At 42.2% G+C, this 14,724-nt stretch overlaps 1 pseudogene; it reads right to left on the bottom strand.

The window, feature by feature from the left end:
• Positions 1–478: 478 nt before the first annotated feature.
• Positions 479–1,232, bottom strand: LOC129564542 (chromobox protein homolog 1 pseudogene; annotated as a pseudogene).
• Between the last annotated feature and the right edge of the window lie 13,492 nt (positions 1,233–14,724).

Genomic DNA, 14,724 nt, shown 5'->3' with positions numbered 1-14,724 from the left:
TTGTTGGGAACAGCATTAAGCTTAGGCAAGGAATACCTTGGCTTCTAAGTTTCAGGCATTCACAGTTTTTAAATAGTCTCTCACAGCCCTCATTTAGGTTGCCAATGACATTTTTTGAAAGGATACAATATTCTGGACCAAAACCCAGTCATCATTAGTTGTTCTTTTGTTTCACCGTTTCCCCAAATTTTAACAAAAATGAACCTAACCCATCTCCCTTCTTTCCCACACGGCCCCACCCCACCCACCCCAAATAATACACCAGTAATAGCCAAAAACTACACACATGCTACGCTGTAAAAATGCAGAGTTAACACTATCAGGAAGTAGGCTGTGTGGGTTGTGGAGATGCTCTTTGAAGATCTACAGTATCTCTTGCTCTCCCACATCCCATTCTGCGTTTTGTCCTTCATAGAAGGCCCTTTGCTTTTTTTTTTTAAGCAAAGTTCAGAACGGATTGCCTTGAAACAGTGACCCTCCTTCCCCTCCACCGGGACGGGTGTGCAAACTATACAGCATGGAACGGCTTTAAAGCACTTGGGCTGCTGTAGGGCACAGAAACTATACTGGCTCTTCAAAGGACATCTTCTCAAGCCACCTTTATGGTGTCAAGACAAGTAGAACTCCTTCTTTCCCCACTTGAAACCCACAGTCAGATGTGACAGGGGCTGGTATTCAAGAAAGTTAATTCTTATCATCTTTTTTGTCATCATCCTCTGAGGGGTAGGAATGCCACGTCAGCCTTTCCTCACAGAAGGATATGACAGCCTGCGGGCACTTGACATTGGCTTCCTTCGCAGGGACCAGGTCAGCCTCTTCAGAGTTCTTCCATTTCATTAGGAACATGAGTTCTCCACTGGAGTCCATAGCTCCAATAATCCGCTCTGGTTCCAAACCCCGGGCAAAGCCTCATGGCTTTTCTGACTCTTCTTTCTTCTTCTTTGGTTGCTCTCCTCCCCCTTATCTTCAGAATCAGCTTTGCGCTTGCCTCCCTCTGATTTATCTGTCTCGTGTGCTGTTTTCTGTGACTGCAGAAACTCAGCAATGAGGTCAGGGCAATCCAGGTTCTCTTCTGGTTCCCACGTGTTATCCTCATCTGAGAACCCCTTCCACTTTAGGAGATACTCCACTTTGCCCTTTACCACTCGACGGTCTGGAACTTTTTCCACCACATATTCTTCTTCCTCTTCTAGCACCTCCTCCATTTTCTTCTTGTTTTGTTTTTTCCCCATAGTGCCCGCCAGCTTTCTGGTATAAAGGATGACGCTGCTCAGAGCAGCGCCCACAAGCCCGAGAGGAATCGGTGCCGTGCTCCTGGCGGGTCTTGTCCGGCCGGCCGGGGGAGTGGCGACCAGAAAAGCAACAAGCCGGGTGACCACTGTCGCGCCGCCTCACTGAAGCGGCGTACCGCGGGCCCTCCCCTCAGACGAACTATAACATCTTTAAATTCAAGATTTCACAATAATGGTTTTCAGTGAAGCTCTGACAGTAGTGTCATTAAAGGACTGAAAAACAACTTTCGGAAAGTTGGCAGAGACCTCTATCTCTCCCCATAATAAGGTGCTCTCGGAATTAGCTTAGGACATTAATTTCCTCAGGCAAAATACATAGTTCTTGATTTTTTGGCCTCTAGAGGCTCCGCGTTGTTCGCATGTTGCATAATCTAGTGTTTGCCCATCAGAATATTTACTCTTCTTCAATTATTCATGTATGTTTTTGTACCACACTGGTAATTTTCATACCTATTCTAATTTCCTTTCTATTGTAACCTTATGTCACTTATTACTAGGACTTTCAACACTCTTACTGCTTTCGTATGTATGTATTAACAATGTTCATTGAACTGGTCAAACCTAGGCAAAATCACAGCAAACACACCTGATGAATGCCAATGCCAGAGACCAAAATGACAGTCAATAAGCTGCTGGAGGCAGAGAAAGTTGATGACATTTGCTCTCCATAAAGCTTTGTGGCTCTAAGAAATGTCTCAAGTAGAGGAGTTTCTGTACATATAGGGAACTTACTTATGCCAGGCATTGTGCTAGGAGCTGGGAGTGCAATGGCCAGCAAGGGAGACCTAGTCTCTGCTCTCCCCAAATTCTCAGTCTAACAGATCAGGAAATGGACAACTGCCATGCAGTGTGATGACATGATGGGGAGCTAGAGAAGCAGAAAGGAAGGTCACCTAAACCAGACTTGCAAAGCAGAGAAGCCCGCTGGAGGAAGTGATGTCTACACTGAGACCACAAGGACAATTAGGATTGAGTCAGTTAACGATGGAGAGAAGAGGGTTCTAAGCAGGAAACATGGTCTGTTCAGGGAACTGGACTTCATTCCTGCTGGATGCAAATTTTGATGAGGAAGGCTGCAGAGAGAAGCTGGAGTCAGGCCACACACGGCCTTATAAACCATGGGGAGGGAGGGAGGAGGACACTTGCAGTCTCCACTGTCTCTTCTTAGTGGAAAATCGGACAAGTCATTTAAGATTTTAAGCCTCAAAAAGAGAAAAAAAAACTGTTTTAAGCTTCAATTTCCACATTTGTAAAGCAAGGACAGTACTCTAATAATACTTCATAGGCTTGTGTAAGAGTTTAGGAGGTAGTGCACATAAGACACCTAATACACAGAATGTGCTTAATAAATATTAGCAATTATTATTTCTATGTTATTTCATCTAATATGAACTTGACACAGTTTGGCAGGTTGGAAAATTGCTGATCTCATATATTTTTATAGTATATATGTATGTATGTATATCAGTTCAGTTCAGCCACTCAGTCCTGTCTGACCCTTTGCAACCCCATGAATCACAGCACACCAGGCCTCCCTGTCCATCACCAACTCCTGGAGTTCACTCAAACTCATGTCCATCGAGTCGGTGATGCCATCCAGCCATCTCATTCTCTGTCATCCCCGTCTCCTCCTGCCCGCAATCCCTCCCAACATTAGAGTCTTTTCCAGTGAGTCAACTCGTCGCATGAGGTGGCTAAAGTATTGGAGTTTCATCTTTAGCATCAGTCCTTCCAATGAACACCCAGGATTGATCTCCTTTAGATGGACTGGTTGGATCTCCTTGCAGTACAAGGGACTCTCAAGAGTCTCCTCCAGCACCACAGTTCAAAAGCATCAATTATTCAGCGATCAGCTTTCTTCACAGTCCAACTCTCACATCCATACATGACCACGGGAAAAACCATAGCCTTGACTAGACGGACCTTTGTTGGCAAAGTAATGTCTTTTTAATATACTATCTAGGTTGGTCATAACTTTCCTTCCAAGGAGTAAGCGTCTTTTAATTTCATGGCTGCATTCAGCATCCTCAGTGATTTTGGAGCCCCAAAAAATAAAGTCTGACACTGTTTCCACTGTTTCTCCATCTATTTCCCATGAAGTGATGGGACCAGATGCCATGATCTTTGTTTTCTGAATGTTGAGCTTTAAGCCAACTTTTTCACTCTCCTCTTTCACTTTCATCAAGAGCCTCTTTAGTTCTTCTTCACTTTCTGCCATAAGGGTGGTGTCATCTGCATATCTGAGGTTATTGATATTTCTCCTGGCAATCTTGATTCCAGCTTGTGCTTCTTCCAGCCCAGCGTTCCTCATGATGTACTCTGCATAGAAGTTAAATAAGCAGGGTGACAATATACAACCTTGATGCACTCCTTTTCCTATTTGGAACCAGTCTGTTGTTCCATGTCCAGTTCTAACTGTTGCTTCCTGACCTGCATACAGGTTTCTCAAGAGGCAGGTCAGGTGGTCTGGGATTCCCATCTCTTGAAGAATTTTCCACAGTTTATTGTGATCCACACAGTCAAAGGCTTTGGCATAGTCAATGAAGCAGAAATAGATGTTTTTCTGGAACTCTCTTGCTTTCTCCATGATCCAGTGGATGTTGGCAATTTGATCGCTGGTTCCTCTACCTTTTCTAAAACCAGCTTGAACATGTGGAAGTTCATGGTTCACATATTGCTGAAGCCTGGCTTGGAGAATTTTGAGCATGACTTTACTAGCGTGTGAGATGAGTGCAATTGTGCGGTAGTTTGAGCATTCTTTGGCATTGCCTTTCTTTGGGATTGGAATGAAAACTGACCTTTTCCAGTCCTGAGGCCACTGCTGAGTTTTCCAAATTTGCTGGCATATTGAGTGCAGCACTTTCACAGCATCATCTTTCAGGATTTGAAATAGCTCAACTGGAATTCCATCACCTCCACTAGCTTTGTTCATAGTGTTGCTTCCTGAGGCCCACTTGACTTCACATTCCAAGATGTCTGGCTCTAGGTGAGTGGTCACACCATCGTGATTATCTGTGTCATGAAGATCTTTTTGTACAGTTCTTCTGTGTATTCTTGCCACCTCTTCTTAATATCTTCTGCTTCTGTTAGGTCCATACCATTTCTGTCCTTTATCGAACACATCTTTGCATGAAATGTTCCCTTGATATCTCTAATTTTCTTGAAGAGATCTCTTGTTTATCCTAATCTGTTGTTTTCCTCTATTTCTTTGAATTGATCGCTGAGGAAGGCTTTCTTATCGCTCCTTGCTATTCTTTGGAACTCTGCATTCAGATGCTTATATCTTTCCTTTTCTCCTTTGCTTTTCGCTTCTCTTCTTTTCACGGCTATTTGTAAGGCCTCCTCGGACATTCATTTTGCTTTTTGGCATTTCTTTTCCATGGGGATGCTCTTGGTCCCTGTCTCCTGTACAATGTCACGAACCTCCATCCATAGTTCATCAGGCACTCTATCAGATCTAGTCCCTTAAATCTATTTCTCACTTCCACTGTATAATCATAGGGATTTGATTTAAGTCATACCTGAATGGTCTAGTGGTTTTCCCCACTTTCTTCAATTTAAGTCTGAATTTGGCAATAAGGAGTTCATGATCTGAGCCACAGGCAGCTCCTGGTTTTGTTTTCGCTAACTGTATAGAGCTTCTCCATGTTTGGCTGCAAAGAATATAATCAATCTGATTTCGGTGTTGACCATCTGGTGATGTCCATGTGTAGAGTCTTCTCTTGTGTTGTTGGAAGAGGGTGTTTGCTATGACCAGTGTGTTCTCTTGACAAAACTCTATTAGCCTTTGCCCTGCTTCATTCCGTGCTCCAAGGCCAAATTTGCCTGTTAGTCCAGGTGTTTCTTGACTTCCTACTTTAGCATTCCAGTCCCTATAATGAAAAGGACATCTCTTTTGGGTGTTAGTTCTAAAAGGTCTTGTATATACATATATATAAATAGACACCCATATCTATACAGTTTTTTCAAGATTACATTTATCTTTGTTTTGTTGATTATAAAACAGTAGTTTTATACGGTGATATACTCCTATTCAGCCTCGCTTTATTTTCTAATTTGTCTTCCATGACTTTATATCTCAAATATTATCATGCCTCTAGTGACAATACCTTCTGTCTTCCTCGGTCAGTCTTTATTTGAAGCTTGCTGGTTCTGTGGCTGCCTACTCTTCGCGTCTAAATTGATTGCCTTGGGAACGGGCGCCCTCTGGCGTTCATCTTGTGTCAGTTCACGAGACAATGTCCCATTAACTGTGATCTGTGGTCCCCTGCCTATTGCCTTATGTGCAGAAACTCTCAGTCCCAGAGAATATGAAGGTTGTTAATGCTGCAGGTTTTGCAATACAAAAACTCTGGCTATCATAAAGTGTCCTTGGCCTTGAATTTTCAAAGGTATCAAACAGCTACTTATTAGCCTACAGTTCACATTATTGTTGTTGCTGTTGTTCAGCTGCTCAGTCATGTCTGACTCTGCGACTCCATGGACTGCAACACGCCAGGGTTCCCTATCTCCTGGAGTTTGCTCAAACTCATGTCCATTGAATCAGTGATGCCATCCAACTGTCTCATCCTCTGTCGCCCCTTTCTCCTTCTGCCCTCACTCTTGCCGAGCATCAGGGTCTTTTCCAGTGAGTTGACTCTTCACATCAGGTGGCCAAAGTATTGGAGTTTCAGCTTCAGCATCAGTCCTTCGAATGAATATTCAGAGTTGATTTCTTTTAGGATTGACTGATTTAATCTCCTTGCTGTCCAAGGCACTCTCAAGAGTCTTCTCCAACACCACAGTTCAAAAGCATCAATTCTTCGGCGCTCAGCCTTCTTTGTGGTCCAACTCTCATAACCATACATGACTACTAGAAAAAAACATAGCTTTGACTCTACAGACCTTTGTCAGCAAAGGGATATCTCTGCTATTTTAATACACTGTCTAGGTTTGTCATAGCTTTCCTTCCAAGGAGCAAGCGTCATTTAATTTTGTGGCTGTAGTCACAGTCCCCAGTGATTTTGGAGCCCAAAAAAATGAAGTCTGTCACGGTTTCCGTTGTTTCCCCATTTATTTGCCATGAAGTGATGGGACCAGATGCCATGATCTTCATTTTTTGAATGTTGAGTTTTAAGCCAGCTTTTTCACATTCCTCTCTCACCTTCCTCAAGAGGCTCTTTAGTTCTTCACTTTCTGCCAACAGGGGATTGTCATCTGCATATCATTACTGTTTGAGCCACCAGGGAAGCCCGAGTTGGACCATAAAGAAGACTGAGTGCTGAAGAATGGATGCTTTCAAACTGTGGTATTGGAGAAGACTCTTCAGAGTCCCTTGAACTGCAAGGAGATCAAACCAGTCACTCCTAAAGGAAATCAACCCTGAGTATTGACTGCAAAGACTGATGCTGAAGCTGAAGCTCCAATACACTGGCCACCTGATTCAAAGAGCCAACTCATTGGAAAAGACCCTGATGCTGGGAAAGACTGAGGGCAGGAGGAGAAAGGAGCGACAGAGGATGAGATGGACTCAATGGACATGAGTTTGAGCAAGCTTGGGGAGATGGTGGACAGGAAAGCCTGGCATACTACAGTCCATAGGGTCGCAGAGTTAGACATGACTGAGCAACAACAACATCTGCATATCTGAGATTATTGATAATTCTCCCGGCAATCTTGATTCAACCTTGTGATTCATCCAGGCTGGCATTTGGCATGATATACTCTGCACAGAAGTTAAAAAAGCAGGGTGACAATATACAGCCTTGACATACTCCTTTCCCAATTTGGCACCAGTCCATTGTTCCATGTCTGGTTCTAACTGTCGCTTCATGATCTTCATACAAGATTCTCAGGAGGCAGGTCAGGTGGTCTGGTATTCCCATCTCTTTCAGAATTTTCCACAGTTTGTGGTGATCCACACAGTCAAAGGCTTTAACATAGTCAATGAAGCAGATGTTTTTCTGGAACTCTCTTGCCTTTTCGATGATCCAAAAGATGTTGGCAATTCGATCTCTGGTTCCTCTGCCTTTTCTAAATCCAGCTTGAACATCTGGAAGTTCACGGTTCACGTACTGTTGAAGCCTGGCTTGGAGAATTTTGAGCATTACTTTGCTAGCGTATGAGAGGAGTGCCATTGTATGGTAGTTTGAACATTCTTTGGCATTGCCTTTCTTTGGGATTGTAATGAAAACTGACCTTTTCCAGTCCTGTGGCCACTGCTGAGTTTTCCAAATTTGCTGGCATACTGAGTGCAGCACTTGCACAGCATCATCTTTTAGGATTTGAAGTAGCTCAACTGGAATCCTATCACCTCCACTAGCTTTGTTCGTAGTGATGCTTCCTGAGGCCCACTTGACTTCACATTCCAGGATGTCAGGTTCTAGGTAACTGATCACACCATTGTGATTAACTGGGTTGTGAAGATCTTTTTTGGTTAGTTCTATGTATTGTTCGGAGAAGGCAATGGCACCCCACTCCAGTACTCTTGCCTGGAAAATCCCATGGACGGAGGAGCCTGGTAAGCTGCAGTCCGTGGGGTCCCGAAGAGTCAGACACAACTGAGCGCCTTCACTTTCACTTTTCACTTTCATGCATTGGAGAAGGAAATGGCAACCCACTCCAGTGTTCTTGCCTGGAGAATCCCAGGGACGGGGGAGCCTGGTGGGCTTCTGTCTATGGGGTCGCACAGAGTCGGACACGACTGAAGTGACTTAGCAGCAGCAGCAGCATGTATTGTTGCCATCTCTTCTTAGTCTCTTCTGCTTCTGTTAGGTTAATACCATTTCTGTCTTTTATTGTGCCCATTTTTGCATGAAATACTCCCTCGGTATCTCTGATTTTCTTGAAGAGATCTCTGTTCTTTTTCATTCTATTGTTTTTCTCTATTTCTTTTTTTTTTCTTTTTTAAAAATTTTATTTTATGTTGACGTATAGTTGATGAACAGTGTTGTGTTAGTTTCAGGTGTACAGCACAGTGATTCAGTGATACATGTGCACATATCTATCCTTTTTCAGATTCTTTTCTCATTTAGGTGGTTATAGATGGATTGATCACTGAGGAAGGCTTTCCTGTCTCTCCTTGCTATTCTTTGGAACTCTGCATTCAGTTGGATATATCTTTCCCTTTCTCCTTTGCCCTTGCCTTTCATTTCTCTTCTTTTCTCAGCTATTTGTAAGGCCTCCTCAGACAACCATTCTGCCTTCTTGCATTCGTTTTCCTTGGGGATAGTTTTGGTCACCACCTCCTGTACAATGTTATAAATCTCTGTCCATAGTTCTTCAGGCACTCTGTCTATCAGATCTAATCCCTTGAATGTATTTGTCACTTCCACTGCATAATCATATGGGATTTGATTTAGGTCATACCTGAATGGTCTAGTGGTTTTCCCTACTTTCTTCAATTTAAGTCTGAATTTGGCAATAAGGAGTTCATGATCTGAGCCACAGTCAGCTCCCGGTCTTGTTTTTGCTGACTGTATACAGCTTCTCCATCTTTGGCTGCAAAGAATATAATCAATCTGATTTCGGTGTTGACCATCTGGTGATGTCCATGTGTAGAGTCTTCTCTTGTGTTTTTGGAAGAGGGTGTTTGCTATGACCAGTCTGTTACTCGGCAAAACTCTGTTAGTGTTTGCCCTGCTTCATTTTGTACTCCAAGGCCAAACTTGCCTGTTACTCCAGGTATCTCTTAACTTCCTACTTTTGCATTCCAGGGCCATAGTATGAAAAGGACATCTGTTTTTTGGTGTTCTAGAAGATCTTGTAGATCATCATAGAACCATTCAACTTCAGCTTCTTTGGCATTAGTAGTTGGTGCACAGACTTGGAATTCTGTGATGTTGAATGATTTGCCTTGGAAATGAACAGAGATCATTCTGTTGTTTTTGAGATTGCACCCAAGTACTGCATTTTGGACTCTTCTGTTGCCTATGAGGGCTACGCCATTTCTTCTAAGGGGTTCTTACCCACAGTAGTAGATATAATGGTCATCTGAGTTAAATTCGCCCATTCCAGTCCATTTTAGTTCACTGATTCCTAAAATGTTGATGTTCACTCTTGCCATCTCCTGCTTGACCACGTCCATTTTACCTTGATTCATGGACCTAACATTCCAGGTTCCTATGCAATATTGTTCTTTACAGCATCAGACTTTACTTCCATCACCAGTCACATCCACAACTGGGTGTCATTTCCGCTTTGGCTCAGCCTCTTCATTCTTTCTGGAGCTATTTCTCCACTCTTCTCCAGTAGCATATTGAACACCTACTGACCTGGGGGGCTCATATTTCAGTGTCCTATCTTTTTGCCTTTTCATACTGTTCATGGGGTTCTCAAGGCAAGAATGCCGAAGTGGTTTGCCATTCCCTTCTCCAGTGGACCATGATTATTACATGCAAAGAGACGTTCCTAGAAGAAAAGACATAAGGATTTGGAGACCTGGAGTCAAGGCCTATGTATCTATTATTACTGTGTGAACTTGGGGAAAGTCCTTCTCCCAATTAGGTCTCCCATTTTTCAAGTGAAAAAGTTAGACAAGGACTTCCTGGTGATCCATGGTTAAGAATCCACCTGTCAGTGCAGGGGACATGGGTTCCATCTTTGGTCCGGGAAGAATCCACATGCCTCAGGGCAACTAAGCCTGTGCATCAGAACTAGAGAGTAGCCCCTGCTCCCTGAAACTAGAGAAAGCCCTTATGAAGCAATGAAGATCCAGCATGGCCAAAACTAACTAACTAAATAAATTTTTAAAAAGTTAGACAAAATCCGTGTTTCATGGAATATATTTCGTAGACTACTCTATTAATTTTGAGATACCACATACACATAATTGAGAGAGGAGAGGTTACCTTAGCAAATAAATCTGGAAAATGGAGATGAAACAAAATAAGTTTCTTGACTTCAGGAGCTCTCAGATTTTGCAGTGCTCATACAGTGCACGTTGTGACTTTGCAAGATGTGACTATAGCTTTCCGGTGTCTCTTGACTGCAGAACCCTTTGCTGGCAGAGCATCTTGCAATGTCAATAGTCTAAGAAAAATATGCTTGAAAATGCTGGACTGTGCTATAACTTAATTTGGCGAGTCTTCCTGATCACCCACGGCAAGGTTAAGTGAGCAATCTGCTAATGTCAGGACACCAAGTAAGTGATAAAGTCTGACAACAATCAAGATCATAGCTTCTTAATAATCATAACAACAACCATGGTAATGACATTTATCAGTAATTCAATAATGATTATTCAGGGCTGGGTAGGCCAAGGCATTGTGCCAAGTGCCTTACATGTGTTATCTCATTTCACTTCACAACAACCCAATGAAAGAATTTCTGTTATTTTCCCATCTTAAAGATGAGGAAATCGAGTTTGAGAGAGATCAAAGAAGTTACTTAAGGTCAGTTCAGTTCCGTTCAGTCGCTCAGTCGTGTCCGACTCTTTGCAACCCCATGGGCTGCAGCACGCCAGGCCTCCCTTGTCCATCACCAACTCCCGGACCTTGCTCAAAACCATGTCCATCAAGTCAGTGATGCCATCCAACCATCTCATACTCTGTCGTCCCCTTCTCCTCCTGCCTTCAATCTTCCCCAGCATCAGGGGCTTTTCCAATGAGTCAGTTCTTTGCATCAGGTGGCCAAAGTATTAGACTGTCAGCTTCAGCATCAGTCCTTCCAATGAATATTCAGGACTGATTTCCTTTAAGATGGACTGGTCAGATCTTCTTGCAGTCCAAGGACTCTCGAGAGTCTTTTCCAACACCACAGTTCAAAAGCATCAATTCTTCAGCACTCAGCTTTCTTTATAGTCCAACTTTCACATCCATACATGACTACTGGAAAAGCCATAGCCTCGACTAGACAGACCTTTGTTGGTAAAATAATGTCTCTGCATTTTAATATATGCTGTCTAGGTTGGTCATAACTTTTCTTCCAACAAACAAGCGTCTTTTAATTTCATGGCTGCAATCACTACCTGCAGTGATTTTGGAGCCCCCCAAAATAAAGTCTGCCACTGTTTCCACTGTTCCCCATCTATTTGCCATGAAGTGATGGGACCAGATGCCATGATCTTAGTTTTCTGAATGTTGAGTTTTAAGCCAACTTTTTCACTCTCCTCTTTCACTTTCATCAAGAGCCTCTTTAGTTCTTCTTCATTTTCTGCCATAAGTGTGGTGTCATCTGCATATCTGAGGTTATTGATATTTCTCCCGGGAATCTTGATTCCAGCTTGTGCATCTTCCAGCCCAGCGTTCCTCATGATGTACTCTGCATATAAGTTAAATAAGCAGGGTGACAATATACAGCCTTGACATACTCCTTTTCCTATTTGGAACCAGTCTGCTGTTCCATGTCCAGTTTTAACTGTTGCTTCCTGACCTGCATACAGATTTCTCAGGAGGCAGGTCAGGTGGTCTGGTATTCCCATCTCCTTCAGAATTTTCCACAGTTTGTGGTGATCCACACAGTCAATGTCTTTAGCATAGTAATAAGGCAGAAGTAGATGGTTTTCTAGAACTCTCTTGCTTTTTTGATGATCTAACGGATGTTGGCAATTTGATCTCTGGTTCCTCTGCCTTTTCTAAATCCAGCTTGAACATCTGGAAGTTCACGGTTCACGTACTGTTGAAGCCTGGCTTGGAGAATTACTTTAGTAGCGTGTGAGAGGAGTGCCATTGTGTGGTAGTTTGAACATTCTTTGGCATTGCCTTTCTTTGGGATTGGAATGAAGACTGACCTTTTCCAGTCCTGTGGCCACTGCTGAGGTTTCCAAATTTGCTGGCATATTGAGTGTAGCACTTTCACAGCATCATCTTTCAGGATTTGAAATAGCTCAACTGGAATTCCATCACCTCCACTAGCTTTGTTCATAGTGATGCTTCCTAAGGCCCACTTGACTTCGAACTCCAGGATGCCTGGCTCTAGGTGAGTGATCACACCATCATGATTATCTTGGTCGTGAAGATCTTTTTTGTACAGTTCTTCTGTGTATTCTTGCCACCTCTTCTTAGTAGCACCTCTGTCTGCTTCTGTTAGGTCCATACATTCTGTCCTTTATTGTGCCCATCTTTGAGTGAAATGTTCCCTTGGTATCTCTAATTTTCTTGAAGAGATCTCTAGTCTTTCCCATTCTATTGTTTTCCTCTGTTTCTTTGGTTTGATCACTGAGGAAGGCTTTCTTATCTCTCCTTGCTATTCTTTGGAACTCTGCATTCAGATGGGTACATATTTCCTTTACTCCTTTGCCTTTCACGTCTTTTCTTTTCTCAGCTGTTTGTAAGGCCTCCTTGGACAACCATTTTGTCTTTCTTTTTCTTAGGGATGTTCTTGATCACTGCCTCCTATACAATGTCATGAACCTCCATCCATAGTTCTTCAGGCACTCTAAGATCTAACCCCTTCAATCTATTTATCACTTCTACTGTATAATTGTAAGGGATTTGATTTAAGTCATACCTGAATGGTCTAGCGGTTTTCCCTACTTTCTTCAATTTAAGTCTGAATTTGGTGATAAGGAGTTCATGATCTGAGCCACAGTCAGCTCCTGGTCTTGTTTTTGCTGACTCTCCATCTTTGGCTGCAAAGAATATAGTCAATCTGATTTTGGTATTGACCACCTGGTGATGTCCATGTGTAGTCTTCTCTTGTGTTGTTGGAAGAGTGTATTTGTGACCACTTAAGGTCACAAAGCTACTAAATTGCAGAGCTGGGGCTGAAGCCCTGGCCAGCTGCTGCCCAAGCACATATTTAAGTATGCTATACCTATGGTGATAAAACTTCTTGTCCAAACTGAGACATTTTTGAGAGTGAAGAAGCTCTAAAAATAATTATAATTTTTGAAATATTAAGTTTTTTCACCAAATCTGATTTAATTATCTACTGTGCAAAACTTACAGTCAAAAGTAAAATCCTTTGTTAAAAAATGAAAATTAAATCTACTTGTATATATTAAAGCAAGATATAAGTTACTTATATTGATTGTCTGAACATTTAAAAGTAGCATAAGTAGAGTAATTTTTATTGGTACATATTTGAATAGTCTGATCAGTTTCTTAGTCCTGCCTTTTACAGTGAATCATTAATACATCTTCTTGAAAAATGTATTTTTTTCAATATGGTATTCTTATTTTTAAATTTTTAAAATAAAACTGTCTGCAATAATTTTCAACCTTGAATTTGATGGTTAAGAAATTTCAAATTGTTCATGTCTTCAATTGGCACATTTCTGTAAACCACCCTATTTTTCTTTCTTTAACATATAATCTATTTTATTTATTCATTCTTGGCCACACCATACGGCTTGTGGGGGCTTAGTTCCCCAACTAGGGATGAAACCCATGCCCCCTGTAGTGAAAGAGCTGAGTCTTAACCACTGAACCACCAGGGAAATCTCTGCCTATTTTATTTTTTATTGAAGTATAGTTGATTTACAATATTATATTAGTTTCAAGTGCACAGCACACATAGTGATTCAGTATTTTTATAGGCTATCCTCCACTAAAAGCTATTTCAAAACAATGGCTATATTTCCCTGTGCTGTACAATATATCCTTGTTGCTTACCTACTTTATACACAATAGTTTGTATCTCTTAATCCCATACCTCTCTCGTGCCCCTCCCAGCTTCCGTCTCCACTGGTAACCACTGGTTGGTTTTCTATATCTGTGAGTCTATTTCTGTTTTGCCATATATATTCATTTATTTTTTACTTTCTGCATATAAGTGATACCATATAGTATTTCTCTTTGTCTGAGTTATTTCACTAAGCATAATAATCTCTAGGTTCATCCATGTTGCTGCAAATGGCAGAATTTCATCCTTTTATGGCTGAGTAGAGATCCAACCAGTCCATTCTAAAGGAGATCAATCCTGGGTGTTCATTGGAAGGACTGATGCTAAAGCTGAAACTCCAATACTTTGGCCACCTCATGCGACGAGTTGACTCACTGGAAAAGACTCTGATGCTAGGAAAGGTTGGGGGCGGGAGGAGAAGGGGACGACAGAGAATGAGATGGCTGGATGGCATCACTGACTCTGTGGACATGAGTTTGAGTGAACTCCGGGAGTTGGTGATGGACAGGGAGGCCTGGTGTGCTGTGATTCATGGGGTCGCGGAGAGTCAGACACGACTGAGCGACTGAACTGAACTGAACTGAATATTCCATTGTGAATATATACGCATGCTAAGTCGCTTCAGTTGTGTCCAACTCTTTATGACCCTATGGACTATAGCCTGCCATGTTCTATGTCCACTGGAGTGGGTTGCCATTTTCTACTCCAGGGGCTCTTCCCAACCCAGGGATTGAATTCCACATCTCTTATGTCTTCTGCATTGGGAGTTGGGTTATTTACCACTAGTGCCACCTGGGAAGCCCATATACATATATGTGTATATTATATATACATGTATGTAAGATATTACCACATCTTCTTAAGCCACTCTTCTGTTGATGGACACTTG

Source organism: Moschus berezovskii, chromosome X, assembly GCF_049115385.1.
Source record: "Moschus berezovskii isolate FMDL1 chromosome X, NW_MosBer_1.0, whole genome shotgun sequence".
Lineage (NCBI taxonomy): Eukaryota > Metazoa > Chordata > Mammalia > Artiodactyla > Moschidae > Moschus > Moschus berezovskii.
This window is presented reverse-complemented; position numbering and strand designations above follow the sequence as displayed.